The sequence below is a fragment of the Chelonoidis abingdonii genome, chromosome 11 (genome assembly GCF_003597395.2).
Source record: "Chelonoidis abingdonii isolate Lonesome George chromosome 11, CheloAbing_2.0, whole genome shotgun sequence".
In the NCBI taxonomy this organism is placed as follows: Eukaryota; Metazoa; Chordata; order Testudines; family Testudinidae; genus Chelonoidis; species Chelonoidis abingdonii.
Window position 1 is genome coordinate 16,249,656 of NC_133779.1, and position 15,478 is coordinate 16,265,133.

At 51.1% G+C, this 15,478-nt stretch overlaps 1 long non-coding RNA gene across 1 annotated transcript; it reads right to left on the bottom strand.

Annotated features, from left to right (window-relative positions):
- Positions 1–9,244: 9,244 nt before the first annotated feature.
- LOC142047502 (uncharacterized) lies at positions 9,245–12,994 on the bottom strand. Its single transcript, XR_012656768.1, has 2 exons — positions 11,421–12,994; positions 9,245–10,798 (listed from the first exon to the last, which is right to left on the bottom strand). It is a non-coding gene; the product is annotated as an uncharacterized LOC142047502 (long non-coding RNA).
- Positions 12,995–15,478: the final 2,484 nt, after the last annotated feature.

The window sequence follows — 15,478 nt, forward strand, 5'->3', positions numbered from 1 at the left end:
CCAGCAGCAGGTGGGAGGGTGAGGAGGGGGGCAAGGGAGCCAGCAGTGGGTGGGAGGATGAGGGGGGAGCGAGGGAGCCAGCGGCAGGTGGGCAGGCGGCTGGGGGTGAGGAAGGGTGCAAGAGGCAGCGAGCCAGCAGCAGGTGGGAGGGTGAGGAGGGGGGCAAGGGAGCCAGCAGTGGGTGGGAGGATGAGGGGGGAGCGAGGGAGCCAGCGGCAGGTGGGCAGGCGGCTGGGGGTGAGGAAGGGTGCAAGAGGCAGCGAGCCAGTGGCAGGTGGGGGTTCTCAGGGTGGGCACACGGGTTTCTGGAAGGGGCGTGAGGTGAGTGGCAGGTGAGAGGACGCGAGCGGTAGGTGGGGGATAGAGGAGGGACTCAGCGAGCCAGCGTGGGCCGGGGGTGAGGAGGGGGTGTGGTGGCCGAGCCGAGTGGGGAGGGGGTGGGACCTAGGGCGGAGTGGGGGTAGAGCACAGGAGGAACAGGGGTAGACTGGGTGGGGCTGACCCCCCCATGGAGTGTTCTCTTTTTTGCATGTTCAGAGCTGGGAGCGCTGTCGGGAATGCAGGGCATGGCGGGCACTCTCCTCTCTAGGGTTTAACATCTGACTCCACGTGGCAGCAGAGCCTCGCAAGGGAAAAGCCCCAGAGCTTTGACCCTCGCTTGCTAGTGAAAACAGGCGGCATCTCTTCAGGACACAGCCCGGCCGTGGAGCTGGGAGCAGTTAAGGATCTGAAAACTGGTGACCTGGCTCCTGTTGGTGTAGATGCAAATTGCCTGACTGGTAGAGAGCAGCAAGACTTGCCAATAGCTGTTAGCCCACAGAGCCCAGCCCCAGCAGCCACTGACTTCTCTTACGCAAGAGAAATCCGGGTCTGATCCTTGAGACGAAGGAGGAAAGAGAGAACTTCCTTTTGCAAAGGGAAGCCACAGGGTGACCCTAAAATGCCCAAACCCCGGTGGTATTGGGCCAAAGCTGTGGCACGACAAACACAGTTGTAGATGGACACTTGCAATGGATTTGTTGTCGTTTTGCTAATGGTGGGTTTTGTAACTAATGTGTTGCTATTCCCCACAACCGTGCAAATGTACAATGGGCCGAATCTTTTGGAAAATCCCTTAAACATGTTGAAAGTGGTACATAAAAACGTACTGGACGTTAAAAGGCCTTGTAATGTTAATGTTCCACTGTTAATGCCTGTAAACAGCCTTGGAACTTTTCACAGGGGAAAAGCCATTCCAGACCTGATGTGCTGTATGAACAGGGAAACTGAGGCACACTGCCACCTTGCTTTCACGGCTGAATGCCAAGATTCCTGTACTATGGACAACATTAATATCTACATTGACTTGATGTTAATTGGGTTCCAAACATTTGCCAGAGCTTGTATGGATCAAGTAGCTCTGTTCTTTAGCTCTTGGCAAGATCACATGAGATATACAGGAACCATGCAGCAAGAGCAGATCCAATCCACTATCGTGCTAACCAACTTTTACCTTGAGTTTGTAAAGAGATTCAATGTTATTGAACATGACTTTGATAAACCATTTCTGTTACGCGCGGATACGGCTGCTAACCCATTACTAGCTGTAGGGAGACAGAACCGAGGACGGGAGCTCTTGGGATGCAGGCAGTGATGTTTGTATTCCCTTCCTGCATCAACTGTGTGTTGGGGGAGTGACGTTATTGACATGAACTGGGACCGTATAGATCGTTGTTGAAACCAAGGTCCTGTAGTGGCACTAAATTTTGTATAAAGGGGGTCAAATAAGGTGTCTAAGACGAGGTTGTGGTTTGCTGGTTATGATTATGCTGTCTGTATTCGCGTATCATTTTTGTAGTTGAAGTTATGAGTATTGGCTCTAGACTGTCTGTATTTCAAACTTGTGCTGTGCTTCTGGGAGGCACCCCAGACAAGCTGGTGTCAGCTCTGCCTAGCCTGTCTGATGGGCCATTAAAGACCGTCAGCTACACAATCGACCCATTGAGAGAAGGCAGATACGCCTTGTTACTCAGCAAGGCAGGCAGGGACATGCCTCTGGACAGAACGCTGAGGTTTTTCCACCTCATGTGATAGGCAGCTTGTCTTTGGGACAAAGGAAGCAGAGACCCCATGGCAAGAGACTCTAAAAAGCTGCTGCAGCTCCTCCGTCTGGTCTTCAATCCTGCTTCATACCTCTGGAGGGACTTTGCTACAAGCTGAAGCTCTGAACAAAGGACTGAATGACCCATCCCAGCGGGGGATATTCTCCAGAGACTTGATTTGAACCTGCAGTTTCTTCCATCACTGCTACAAGCCTGAACCAAGAACTGTGCCATTACTGGATGGAACTGATTCCATTTAACCACTTCCAACTCTCATCTCTATTTTTTCCTTTTATGAATAAACCTTTAGATTTTCGATTTGAAAGGATTGGCAACAGCGTGATTTGTGGGTAAGACCTGACTTGTACCTGGGTCTGGGGCTTGGTCCTTTGGGATCGGGAGAAACTTTTACGGGAGTATTGCTTTTCATAACCATTTGTCCCCATAACGAGAGGCAGCGGTGGTGATACTGGGAAACTGGAGTGTCTGAGGGCTTGGCTACATTTACGAGTTACAGTGCATTAAAGCAGCGCATTAGCTCACTCCCCGTCCACACTGGCAAGGCACGTACAGCGCTCTGACTCCGCAGCGAGAGCGCGCCTGGTACTCCGCCTCAGCGAGTGGAATAACGTTTGCTGCGTCCCCGCTGGAGCGCCGCGGCGCCAGTGTGAACGAGGTGTTGCATTACTGCGCTCTGATCAGCCTCCGAAATCATCCCCATAATCCCCTTAAGTCAAGTGGCCACTCTTGTCATTGTTTTGTAATCACGGCAGAAATGTGGTTATGCCCTTTGCAAGCTCCGTTTCTGACAGCCGGCTGCTTATCTGTTCCGAGACAAAGCAACCATTACTATGGAACGCTGCGTGCAGGACCGGCGCTAGAGTTTTTCACGCCCTAGGCGCACGGTCATTTTGCCGCCCCCCGAGCCGCTCCCGCAGCTCTGGTGGAGCTTCCACAGCCGTGCCTGCGGCAGGTCCCCTGGAGCAACAGACCAACGGACCTCCGCAGGCACAACTGTGGCAAGTCCACCGAAGCTGCCTGCCGTTTCCCCCCCCCCCGGCAAAATGCCCCCCCAAAAAATCTGCGCCCTAGGCATTGCCTAGTTCGCCTCAATGGAAGCGCCGGCTCCCGGCTGCGTGTGAGAGAGAGGCAGGAGGCGGGGCTGTCTGCTGCTGTCTGAGCTACAAGAAGCATGCTCACATCTCTTAGCCCCCAAAACCCCATCCTCCTCCCCTACATACGCACAACACACTCCCCGTCACATCCACCCTACCCCATTTGAAAAAGCACGTTGCAGCCACTGCATGCTGGGACAGCTACCACAATGCACTGCGCTCTGTGGCCATTGCAAGAGCTGCTAGGTTGGCACACCGTGGGCTGGCAGCGTGACAGATTGCAGCACTTTCCCTAGTGTCTCTCCGAAGGTGGGTTTAACTCACCGCCTCGACAGCTGCAGTGTAGCCAAGCCTGAGGAACTGCTTGTGTGACTGTGTTAGCCGTGGGGTGAGACTGAAGTCGCCTCTGGCTGCTGTTGGTTTGCCGTGGTGTGCGAAGAAACCCAGCCTTGGGCAGTGATGCCCTGCTTTAGCAATTTGTCCTGAACTGGCGCACTCTCGGGTTCCACCAGAACCAGCATCGTTACAAGCAGTTTCCGGTCTAGGGGTGTTCTGTGTGCCGTCACTTATTTGCACTGTCGTGTCAGGAAGTTAGATCTCTTGGCCCAGGTGGAGGTTGATGGTGGGGTGGAAATTGTCTTCCTGACCGTGTGGTGCAATCAACCAACAATTGATTTTGATCAGACAGCCTGAGGCTTCTAATTGATTCATCAATAACATGCATCCAGGGGAATCAACAAGGCCGCAACCCCCACCCCCCTCCGGATGGTAAAATACAGAACTATTTAGGATAAAACACATTACCTATACATCCTTAAATTGTACATCCCTGTAAGGAGGAGCAAAGCAAGCATTTCCTGTTCTTAGCTTGCCTTGTGGTTCTCTGCCACCTGGAGTGATTAATCGCAGACTGTTACTAGATGCTTATTCTGTTTCAGTAGTTTTGGCTACTTGTGACAGGTTCCTCCTCCGCCTTGGCAGATCCTGCCTTATTGGCGGATTTGCTCACTCAGAGGTCCACGGCAGCCCCTCAGTTTGGCCACTTTGGCAGTGGCTCAAACCTGCCATCCTCAGCTACCTATCCCTGGAGCATGGGGAACGGGAGACAATCCCCACAGTCTCTGTGTCCCCCCTAGTGGGTCAGGAACAGGCCAGATCCCTTTCCAATTTAGCCTTCCTTCTGGTGTTCTCACGGACCAGGTCAACTCCTCCTATGTTCGATCAGAGCTGGGGAATCGGGGGGACCCGGCCCACCCTCTGCATTTCCAGCCAGGCCTGTGACAGCAGCTGTCTACAGTGTTCTCTGTATTCGCTGTGTGGCAGCTACAATCCTGACTACTTCCCATGGCTCCCCCAGCACTCTCAGCCTCAGTGCAGGATCTTCCTCTGAAGCCTCATCACGCTTGACCACTTCACTCCTCCAGCAGCACCTGCTGCTTGCACGCCCCCCTCACTACCTGATGGCAGTCCTCTTTAACAGGCGTCCTGCTGAGCCTGGCTGCCATCATTGAGTCTAGAAAGTGTTAATTGGCTCCAGTGTCTTGGATAGCTTTGCCTGCCTTAATTGGTCTAGCAGTTTCTGATTGCTCTAAACAGCCCTGCTCTGGTCACTCGGACAGAAAACTGTTATCCCAGGGCCAGTTATTTTGCATTCGACCAGTAATCCTGTACCACTGGTCTGGATCTGTCACACTACCCTTCTCCTTTTACTCCCTGTCACGGAGGCCCCGGGCGATGCTCTGAATGCTCCCCACAAGCAGGCGGACTCGAGGAGCCTCCTCTCCGTCGGAGCAGATGGCCCAGGGCAACGTAAGCTCACATGCTTTCACCTCCTGGCTGATCTTGGAGCATTCTAGCCTCTCTCTACCCTCCTGTCGCTTCCCACAGCGAGCCCACCCAGGCGGGGTCCTGGGGAAGCCACAGGGTCCTGCACCCCAACTCTGCAGTCAGACGTGACTCTCAGCCAGCCAGCAACACAGAGGTTTATTCGATGACAGGAACAGAGTTTAAACCAGAGCTTGTAGGTACAGAGAACAGGACCCCTCAGCCTGGTCCATTCTGGGAGGCAGTGAGCCAGACACCCACATCTGAACTTCAGAAATGCCAGGCCCGGAGCTGCCAGGGCTGGGAAGTGCCAGGCCCAGAGGTGCAGGGGCCAGGAAGTGCCAGGCCTGTTGGTGCTGGGGCCGTGAAGTGCCAGGTCCAGAGGGGCCGGGCCTGGGAAGGTGCCGGGGTTGGGAAGTGACAGGGCCAGATGGCAAACATGCCAAGGCACAAATTCAGTGCTGTCCCCACCCCCAGAGGTGGGGCTCTGATCCCCTCCCATCCGCCGGGTGCAGCCAAGCCCAGGTGGAACCTGCTGGCAGCCGCGGGCTGGATCCATTCTGCTGACAGGTGCGGCCAGGCGGGGTGGGAGCAATGGAAGGAGCGAGCCCAGGTTGGGGGTGGGGGGGATGAAGGCAGTAACAGAGGGTCCAGGGAAGCGGAGACTGTCCTGCCCCACCCATCAAAGCAGGATCTCTGGGCTCAGGTGATTGGAACAAGGGAATGGGAGAGGGGACTAGATCCTTGCTGAGAGGGGATAGAGGACCCAGGCATCCTGGCTCCCAGCCCCCCCGCTCTAACCACTAGCCCCCACTTCCCTCCCAGAGCCAGGGAAAGAACTCAGGAGTCCTGGCTCCCAGCCCCTCAGCCAAGGCAGCTGGCAGCGAAGGACCTCCCACTGAATTGACGCAGATCGCAATCGTGGCTTTTTTTTTTTTTTGGCTGCTTGGGGCGGCAAAACCCCTGGAGCCGGCCCTGGGTGCATCTGTGGGAGGGAAGTGCTCCAGACTGAAAACCCCTCCAGCCCCTGCTTTCTAGCTTTTGTCTCTTTCCCAGGCCAGGAGGCCACCTGATCTCTTTGCCTCCAACACCTTCAGTTGGCACCTTTGCAGAGGAGGAGCCCAGGCCGTAAGTTGCCAGGAGACAGAGTGCCAGGCATTTATGTGCACTGGCCCTTTGCTCTGCAGCAACCATACACCCTTCTCCCACCACCTAGATGCTTAAGAACTGCAGAGGGGATACAGAGGCACCAACACAATATTCAGAGAAACCATTAAGAACATTCCCAGTTCATCACACTCCCCACCCCTTTCCTCCTTCCTCCAGGCCACACATACAGTTCACCCGACCAAAGTTTAGCCAAAGTTTTTTCCTACACAACAGCTTGTAGTCCATCCTCAAGATAGTTCAGTCCCAGGCAGACTGCGAAGAGCTACACAAGGATCTCACAAAACTGGACGACTGGGCACCAAAATGGCAGGTGAAAGTCAATGTTGATAAATGCAAAGCAATGCACATTGGAAAACATCATCCCCGCTGTACATATACAGTGATGGGGTCTAAATTAGCTAGATAAAGAGTCAGGGCCCTGCACCTCTCTTTCTGAGATTCACCGGGACTCTCAGCCAGCCAGTAAAATAGAAGGTTTATTAGATGACAGGAACACAGTGTCAAGCGGAGCGTATAGGTACAACCAGAACCCCTCAATCGAGTCCTTCTGGGGGGTATAGGGAGCTTAGACCCCAGGTTAGGGTTCCCTGTGTTGCACCTCCCAGCCCAAGCCTCCTCTCCTTTGTTCAGTCTCCCAGACAGAAGGTGTCACTTCTCCCAACCCCCAGCCTGGCTCTGGTTACAGCTCAGGTAGATTCCTTCAAGGGAAGTCCCCCATCCCCAGTGTAACTCCCCTGCAACATTCCCAGGTCAGATCCCCCCTGCTTCCTGCTCCGTCACAAAGAGATCCTGGAGCCATTGTGGATAGTTCTCTGGAAACATCTGCTCAATCTAAAAAGCTAACAGAATATTGGGAATCATCAAGAAAGGGATGGATAATAAGACAGAAAATATCCTATTGCCTCTATATAAATCCATGGCATGCCCACACCTTGAATACTGCGAGCAGATGTGGTTGCCCCATCTCAATGAAGATATATTGGAATTGGAAAAGGTTCAAAAAAGGGCAACAAAAATGATTAGGGGTCTGGAACGGCTTCCGTATGAGGAGAGATTCATAAAACTGGGACTTTTCAGCTTGGAAAAGAGACGACTAAGGGGGGATATGATGGAGGCCTATAAAATCATGAGTGGTGTGGAAACATTGAACAAGGAAGTGTTATTTACTCCTTCTCATAACGCAAGAACTAGGGGTCAGCCAATGAAATGAACAGGCAGCAGGTTTAAAACAAACAAAAGGAAGTATTTCTTCACCTGACGCACAGTCAACCTGTGGAACTCCTTGCCACAGGATGTTGTGAAGGCCAAGACCATAACAGGGTTCAAAAAAGAATTAGATAAATTCATAGAGGATAGGTCCATCAATGGCTGTTAGCCATCATGGGCAGGAATGGTGTCTCCAGTCTGTTTGCCAGAAGCTGGGAATGGGCGACAGGGAATGGATCACTTGGGAATTACTTATTCTGTTCATTCTCTCTGAAGTACCTGGTATTGGCCACTGTTGGACGACAGGATACCGGGCTAGAGGGACCATTGGTCTAACCCAGTCTAGCCGCTCTGTTCTTATATAGAACACAGATATATCTGCCCCCGCTGGAATCCTCCCAGAGCTGAGATAGAACCCAGGACTCCTGACGGGGTTTCTCTCTCTCTCCCCGTGGTGTTAGTAATAAAGTAAGAATATTCATTAACATTTTAAACCTAACCACTGTCCCTTAAGTGACTTGCCACAAGATGTCAGAGCATGTTAGTATTAAAGCTGAGTGGATCTAATATTTCATTTTCTTTCTTCTACATAGGCATCAGATGCAGGGTTTCTGTCAGCTAACGGCTACATTATCTGCCAAAAACCTCGAGTTTTCAAGTCCCTAAGTAGCTCCTGGACTCATGGTTAAAGCTGCGGTTCCCTCCTAGACACCCACACACTGTACGAAAATCTGAAATGACGCCTCTGAGACCAGGGCTGGGTTGTTTAAAGGGAGCCTGTGGCTTTGGCATCTGGAGAACCGGTAAGGAACTGCACAAGCCGCTTTGTTCCTGGCTTGGTGCATCTAATTAGTAAAATAACCCAGCAGTTTGGGGGACCGTTGCCCCGTTCTTTGCAGTTTGGCCTTATGATAAGCATAATTCTCAAATCTGGACCTTAGCGTCCAGAAATCTGGATACCTGCATGAAATCTCTAAGCTTAATTACCAGCTTAGATCGACCTCGCTGTCACCAACCAGGAATCCCAGTGCCTGGTACACTTGGGTCCCCCAAAACTTCCCTGTGGGACCCCAAGACTCAGATGCCCGGAGTCTCCTAACAAAGGGAAATAAACTATTCCCCCCACCTCTCTCCCCCCCAGAATTTCCTCTCTGGGCTAACCTGAGAGTTACTGATGCAACCTCTTTACATCACAATACCAAGAAGCATGTCTCTTCTCTTCCACAAAGAGACAACCAAATACAAGTGAATCAAGAGAGATTCTCTCTCTCTTCCTCCCCCACCATTCCCTGTGCTGCAGAGATTCACTCTCGTAGATTCTTTATACCCAAAGAGAATTCCTCCCTTTCTTCCTTAGCCTACCCAAGAGAAAAACTCAAACCATCATTAAAAAGAAAGTATATAAAAAGAAAAACTGAACATATCTCACAAGGTGACATACAAGGCTATTGCTTAAAGAAAAATAGAATAAACAGTCTTATCCAAAAAGATATCCAATTTAAAACATTCCAGCAAACTACACACTTAAAACAAAAAACAATAACAGCCTATTATTTTTCTACCTTTGTACTTACAACTTGGAAACTGAAGATTAGAAGCTTGAAGATAGAAAAGACCCCCTCTCATAGCTGAGAGCCAGACAAAGACACAGACCCAAACATTCCCTCCCTTACTTTGAAAAATCTGGTTTCCTGATTGGTCCTCTGGTCAGGTGTTTGGTTCTCTTTGTTAACCCTTTACAGGTAAAAGAAACATTAACCCTTAGCTATCTGTTTATGACAGGCCTGATCGAGCATTCTTGGCGTGCACCCCAGTGACCGCGGTCACCGTCGCTTTTTTCCCCTCCTGTCCCCCGCTACCCTCCTGGGGAATTTTTCACCCCCATTTTCACCCCCTTGTTTTAATTTTGGTAACAGCCAACCCCGGGCGGTTCTGGGGAGCAGTTCAACAACCTCAACCCCCAAAGCGCTGGGACAGAGTCCTGCAGGTTGGGCAGGGCCAATAAATAAAGTTGTTCAATATCTTTAATAATGATCCGGATGGTGGGATGGATGCACCCTCAGCAAGCTCACGGATGACACTAAGCTGGGGGGAGAGGTAGATACGCTGGAGGGCAGGGCTAGGGTCCAGGGTGGTTCCAAGTAGGAACAGACAGAACAAAGTAAGGCACCCAAGAAAATAAAATCAAATGCGCAGATCTACATCTAGTCAAACTGAATCCAGGTAAGATCCTCACCAGTTCCAGGATGCTTCCTTTTGCAGACTAATCTCCTTTTAGCCTGGGCCCAGCAATCACCCACACCCCTTGCAGTCACTGCCCTTTGGTCCAGTTTCTACCAAGTATCCTGGGGGGTGGAGAGGCTCTCTCTTGAGCCAGCTGAAGACAAAATGGAGGGGTCTCCTGGGGGTTTAAATAGACTTTCTCTTGTGGGAGGAGACCCTCTCTTCTCTCCTACGCAAAGTCCAGCTCCAAGGTGGAGTTTAGGAGTCACCTGAGCAGTCACAGGTCCATGGATGACTCACAGTTTTCACAGGTAGTTGCCATTGTTCACATCAGGGGTCGGCACCTTTCAGAAGTGATGGGCCGAGTCTTCAGTTATTCGCTCTGATTTAAGGTTTCGCATGCCGGTCATACAGTTTAACCTTTTTAGGTCTCTTTCTATAAGTCTATAATATATAATTAAACTATTGTTGTATGGAAAGTAAAATAAGGCTTTTAAAATGTTTAAGAAGCTTAATTTAAGGGTAAATTAAAATGCAGAGCCCCCCAGAGCGGTGGCCAGGACCCAGGCAGTGAGTGCCACTGAAAATCAGCTCGTGTGCCCCTTCGGCACCTGGGCCATAGGTTGCCTACCCCGGTTCACACGCTACCTTGAATGTCCTCAAGTAAACACTCCTTTCTCTAGGAACGGACCAAGTACTCTAATAAGCTTATTTAGAAATCCAGCCGGGACACGGCCAACATTCACAACGTCAAATACAGCAATGATACCTGCATGGTGTAGACGTGCGCTTCATTGCTCCATGGCAGACATTCGCGGGAGAGGGCTCCTTCAGACCCCAGCGCCCTTTCATTTCCTTGTGTTTTCCCACCACCACCACGTATATACAGCTTTGTACAGTTCGCTATGAGGCAGATAGCCCCCTTGGGGAACAGCTCGTTCTTCAAGTCGGCTGGGAGCAACAGGCCCTTGTGCCTCACTTTCCTGTTTCTCCACACCTACTTCCTTCCTGTTGGCTTCATAGACCTTCCCCCATCACTCTCACAGGTGTCTGTCCTCTGGGGCTTTAATCAGCCACCGCCTGTCAGCTCCAGTCTCTTCCCCTTACGGGGGACTGAGCTAGCAGGCTCTGCACTAGCAGGGGCTGAGTCAGTGGCTTTTGGCCAGCACCCTGTTACACCTACAAATAGGATTAAGACTTTCAGTAGAGCATAACCTTTGAGACATGTTACATGGCATATGCAGCATAAAACACATTCTAAGCATATTTCCATAAAGCCTTTTGGGAGATACCATCACAGTTGGGAACACCCAAAAGCAGCTATCAGGTACAAGGAGGAACAGGCCAAACAATGCTGATGGCCCATTGAGATGCTCCCAAGGATTATCCCTGCACAATGAAGAGGGTTTGGCTCATGTTACAGCAAAAGAGCTTTCTAGCAACCTGAAAGAAGGTAGAAGAGAGGGGCAGGGATCCTATTGTTTGTTGATGAGTGGCTGGCAAAAGCATTCATTTAACTGCAGCTTGGGTGTGTCCCTGCCTGTGTGAGTGCACGACCTGGAGAGGTTTGCAGCTTGTCACAGCAGCACGGTGCAAGAGGCCACCCTGGCTGGGGAGACAGGGGGCTCAGTTGCACCACAGTTCCAGGTTGCACACCAGGGAAGTCTGTCACAATCCCCGCCTCTGACCAGAGTCCTGGAGGGGAGCCAGCTTTGGTCACTCAATATGGGTGAACTGCAAAGAATGGTGAATACTCCAATAGTTAGATTCACCAAGCCAGCGTAAAACAGTTCTTTATTACCTCATTGGTTACTCAGACGTCCAAACACCACAGTTCCCTTAAAGTGACTCAGCCTCAGGCCTCCATCCACATACTCACGTCGAATATGATGATTTCTGTAAATCTTATTTCATCATACCAAAGGAATGGACACGTCACCTCCCAGGTTACTGAATATTCCAGATCTCACCCAAATACACGCTACAGCCAATTCTTATTAACTAAACTAAAATCCATTGAAAAACAAGCGAGCGAGAGTCTGGTTAAAAGATCAATATACACACTGCCGAGAGTTCAGTTCGTTGAGGTGCAGATTCATAGCAGGGACGGTGCTTCACAGCTGCGAGGAGTTCATTCAGAAATAGTTCATATTTATCTTCCAATGTCCAAATCTCACAGTCAGGGTGGACCAGCATAACTGGGAACTTAGTCTTGCGACTCAAACTTCCCCTGATGAAGCTTAAGCAGATCTGAGGTGACAGAATCAGGATCCAAGGGCCTTTTATACAATTTCATTTCCCCTTTGACAGGTTGGGATTTTCTCGGGGAACAAAAGGAAATGAGGGTGACTTTGATGGAGGTCCATCGCTGGTACTTAGCTATACCAATTAACATACTGCCATTTGCTTGTTCCTCCACCAGTCACAGGACATTTCAAAGAGAGATGAATACCGAGCGATCCCGTGAGGGGGTGGGGGCGCCCAAATGTCTCTCTGCATCCCGGTCAGTTGCCCCGTGTGGGCACCGGGGGGAGGTGCAGGGTGAAGGGGCTGCCCCCAACTCTGGGCGGATTCTGCCGCAGCTAATCGCAACACGGCCCCTCGCCCTGGTTCCCATCCTCCACCAGCCAAGAGGCCGAGAAGCGGGTGAAAGCCCAGGACTGCTGCAGCTGCTATATTCCTGGCTGGCAGGCCCCACTTCTCGGAAAGCAGATAGTAAACTTTGCAACGGAGCGTCGTGCCAAAGTAAACGCAGAGTCACCGAGGAGCAAACACCCCCCCACACACTCTCCCGCCGCTGGAAACAGGCCTGGCAATTAGCTGCACGCTCCCCGGGCTATGTTGTCTGGGCAGGCATCGGCTTGGCAGAGCCACCACTGTGCCAAGAGGAAATCCGCGGGCATGACGCAGGGTCTGGCATGCGGCAGCCAGCGCGAAAGACGGGGTCTATCCGGCCCTGGCAGTCTGGCTTCCGACAGCTGTTCCAGAGCCAGGTGATTGAGCGGAGAATCCAGTGCTCAGGCGGCCACGGAGGGGGAGCCAAAGGAGAACAGTGGGTGGGCGCAGGCCTGGGCAGGCTGGGAACAGGCCTGTGATCCCTGGGGTGCAGCATGGGACTGTGGCACCACAGTGCCCCCTTAATGCTCCAGCCTGGGCTCTCTCTCACAATGCTTTGCTAGTGACAAGCAGCAAACCCCTCCCGGCGCTGGGATCACTCTGCACAACCGCATGGGAGCCCCACACCCAGGTAGGTGGCAGGAACACTCCCAGAGCCATTCATGAATCACACAGAGAGAAGCACCAGCCACAGTTACCAGATGTGCCTGTTACTTTGGGGTATGTTCATTTATTGGGGTTACTCTTCTCTTCTCGGGGGGTGGGGGGTTTGTACTTCTATCAATGTTCTGCTTGTGTCACGTGTGTTTTCATATGGAGCTCTGCTCCTTCCGCTGCAAGTCCCCTCCCCATGGCGCTGTCCTGCAGGACCTCAGTTCCCCAGGCCTGGGTCCTCCAGCCCCAAAATCAGATGAACATGCAGCCACACCCACACACACACACACACATGCACATTAACAGAGCAAGTCTGAGTGGACCAGGTCAATCAGCACTCTCAGGCTGACCCCCTGTATGTCCTTGGACTCAATGGACTGGGTCAAGCAGCACTTTCAAGCTGCCACCCTTATATGCGACAGGTTCAGCACATCCATCCTAAATATAAAAGGAAGGGTAACAACCTTTACATACACAGTAACATCAAATCCCTCTTGGCCAGAGGGACAGAATCACTTACCTGTAAGGGGTTAATCAGTTCCATTAACCTGACCAGAAGGGCCAATGGGGAAGGAAGATACTTTCGAATCTGGGGTGGGGGGGAAGGTTTTGTGTGTGCTCCCTCTTGGGACAAGGAGAGAGAGCAAGCAGGTAACCCAGCACCTACAGAAATGATACATCTAAAATTACAGAAATTATAAGTAAGGGCAAGGAAATTCATTAGATTCTCTTTTGTTTTAGCTTGTGAATTTTCCCTATGCCAAGAGGGAGGTTTATTCCTGTTTTGTAACTTTGAAAATGAGCCTAAAAGGGAATTCTCTGTGTTTTAAATCTTTTTATTACCCTGTACAATTACCTTCCAGCCTGATCTTACAGAGGTGCTTCTTTTACTTTTTATTTTTATTTTTTTTATAATAAACTTCTTCCTCTTTTAGTGTCCTAAAAACCCAAGGGTCTGGTCTGTGGTTGGTATATTATTCTCAAGTCTCCCCAGGAAAGGGGGTGAAGGGGCTTGCGGGGATATTTGGGGGGGGGAATAGGGCTCCAAGTGGCCCCTCCCTGAATGTTTGTTTAAATCACTTGGTGGAGGCAGCGATACCGTCCAAGGACAAGGAAAGGAATTTGTGCCTTGGGTAAGTTTTTAACCTAAACTGGTGGAATATACGCTTAGGGGGTCTTTCATGCGAGTCCCCACATCTGTACCCCAGAGTTCAGAGTGGGGAGGAAACCCTGACAACATCCCTATCCCCACATTCACATTACTACTGTACGGGGAGTAACCCACTTGATGAGCAAACCCCACAGTATTTTGGGGCGTTACAGGGATCTTTGGCTTAGGCAAAAGAAGCATTGCTGCAGCGTAAATGGCGAAGCTGGAAACACAAAAGAGTGAAGTTCAGAGAGAGAAGCAACCAGCTCCACCATTCAAGTTACGTATTGAATAATAGCAATAACTACACAAGGAAAGCCCAAACCAACATAATAGTTACATTATTAAAGGTTACAAAAGTCAGCTATAGAAAACTCTACCTGATCAAACAAGTCAGGGTTAGAAAGTTGTACTGGAGGTAGAGATCTTACCACACCATGAAGCTTGAACTGGTCGGGGGTCCCAGGTGATGGTGGAAGCTCAGGGTCCTGAGAGCTGGAGACAGGCAGCGCCCCCAGCACGATCAGTCAGGAGAAGGTGGAGTCTCTGTGGAACTGATGCAGAGTTTGGGTCCGTGCATCAGAACACTTCCTTGGGCACAGGTTGAGGGTTTTGTAGAGAAATTACAATGGTTGAAGGGAGAACAGTAGATTTGTTTATGGGTTTTCTTTAGGCTAGACAATAGGAGCTGATCACTCCTGGCTATGGGAGTGCAATTAGGCTACTTCAGTATTTTGGATACCAGTCAAGGATTCCTTACTAGCATTGGTCTGATAACTGCTGAGCTGGGTGTGGGCAGGCGTAGGTTCATTAACAGCTGGAGCAGAGATTCCCATGATGCATTGCTTCCCTTCTTCACTGGTCCCAGAGTTCAGTGCGGTTCTCTGTTCTCCATTCTGTATGGTAATGGAGATGTCTTAATCTTGTCAGGAAGGGTCTAGGTGTGTTTCCTGCTGCCCCTCACTGCAAGCCTTTTCTCTGATTGGTTTTAGGTCAAACAGAGGCTGGTGGGGGGTGTCTTCCATGAGTCAGACAGGCTAGATATATGGAGATATACCTACCTCATAGAGCTGGAAGGGAACCTGAAAGGTCACCAAGTCCAACCCCCTGCCTTCACTAGCAGGATCAAGTTCTGATTTTGCCCCAAATCCCTAAGTGGCCCCCTCAAGGACTGAACTCACAACCCTGGGTTTAGCAGGCCACTGCTCAAACCACTGAGCCATCCCTCACCCCACTTTGGGAAAATCAATCAAGGCCCTTAGCAGACACAGTGACCCCTGCACCACCCTGGGAGGGGAGTGGTGTCTAGTGGTCAGAGCAGGGAGAGGGCTGAGTGCCAGGACTCCTGGGTTCCATAGGGGAGACTTTTTCCCTGTGCTTCCCTCCCTAGAGATCCCAGCCCAGCCCCCTAGTGGAAACTGAGCAGGAGTGTCGGGGAC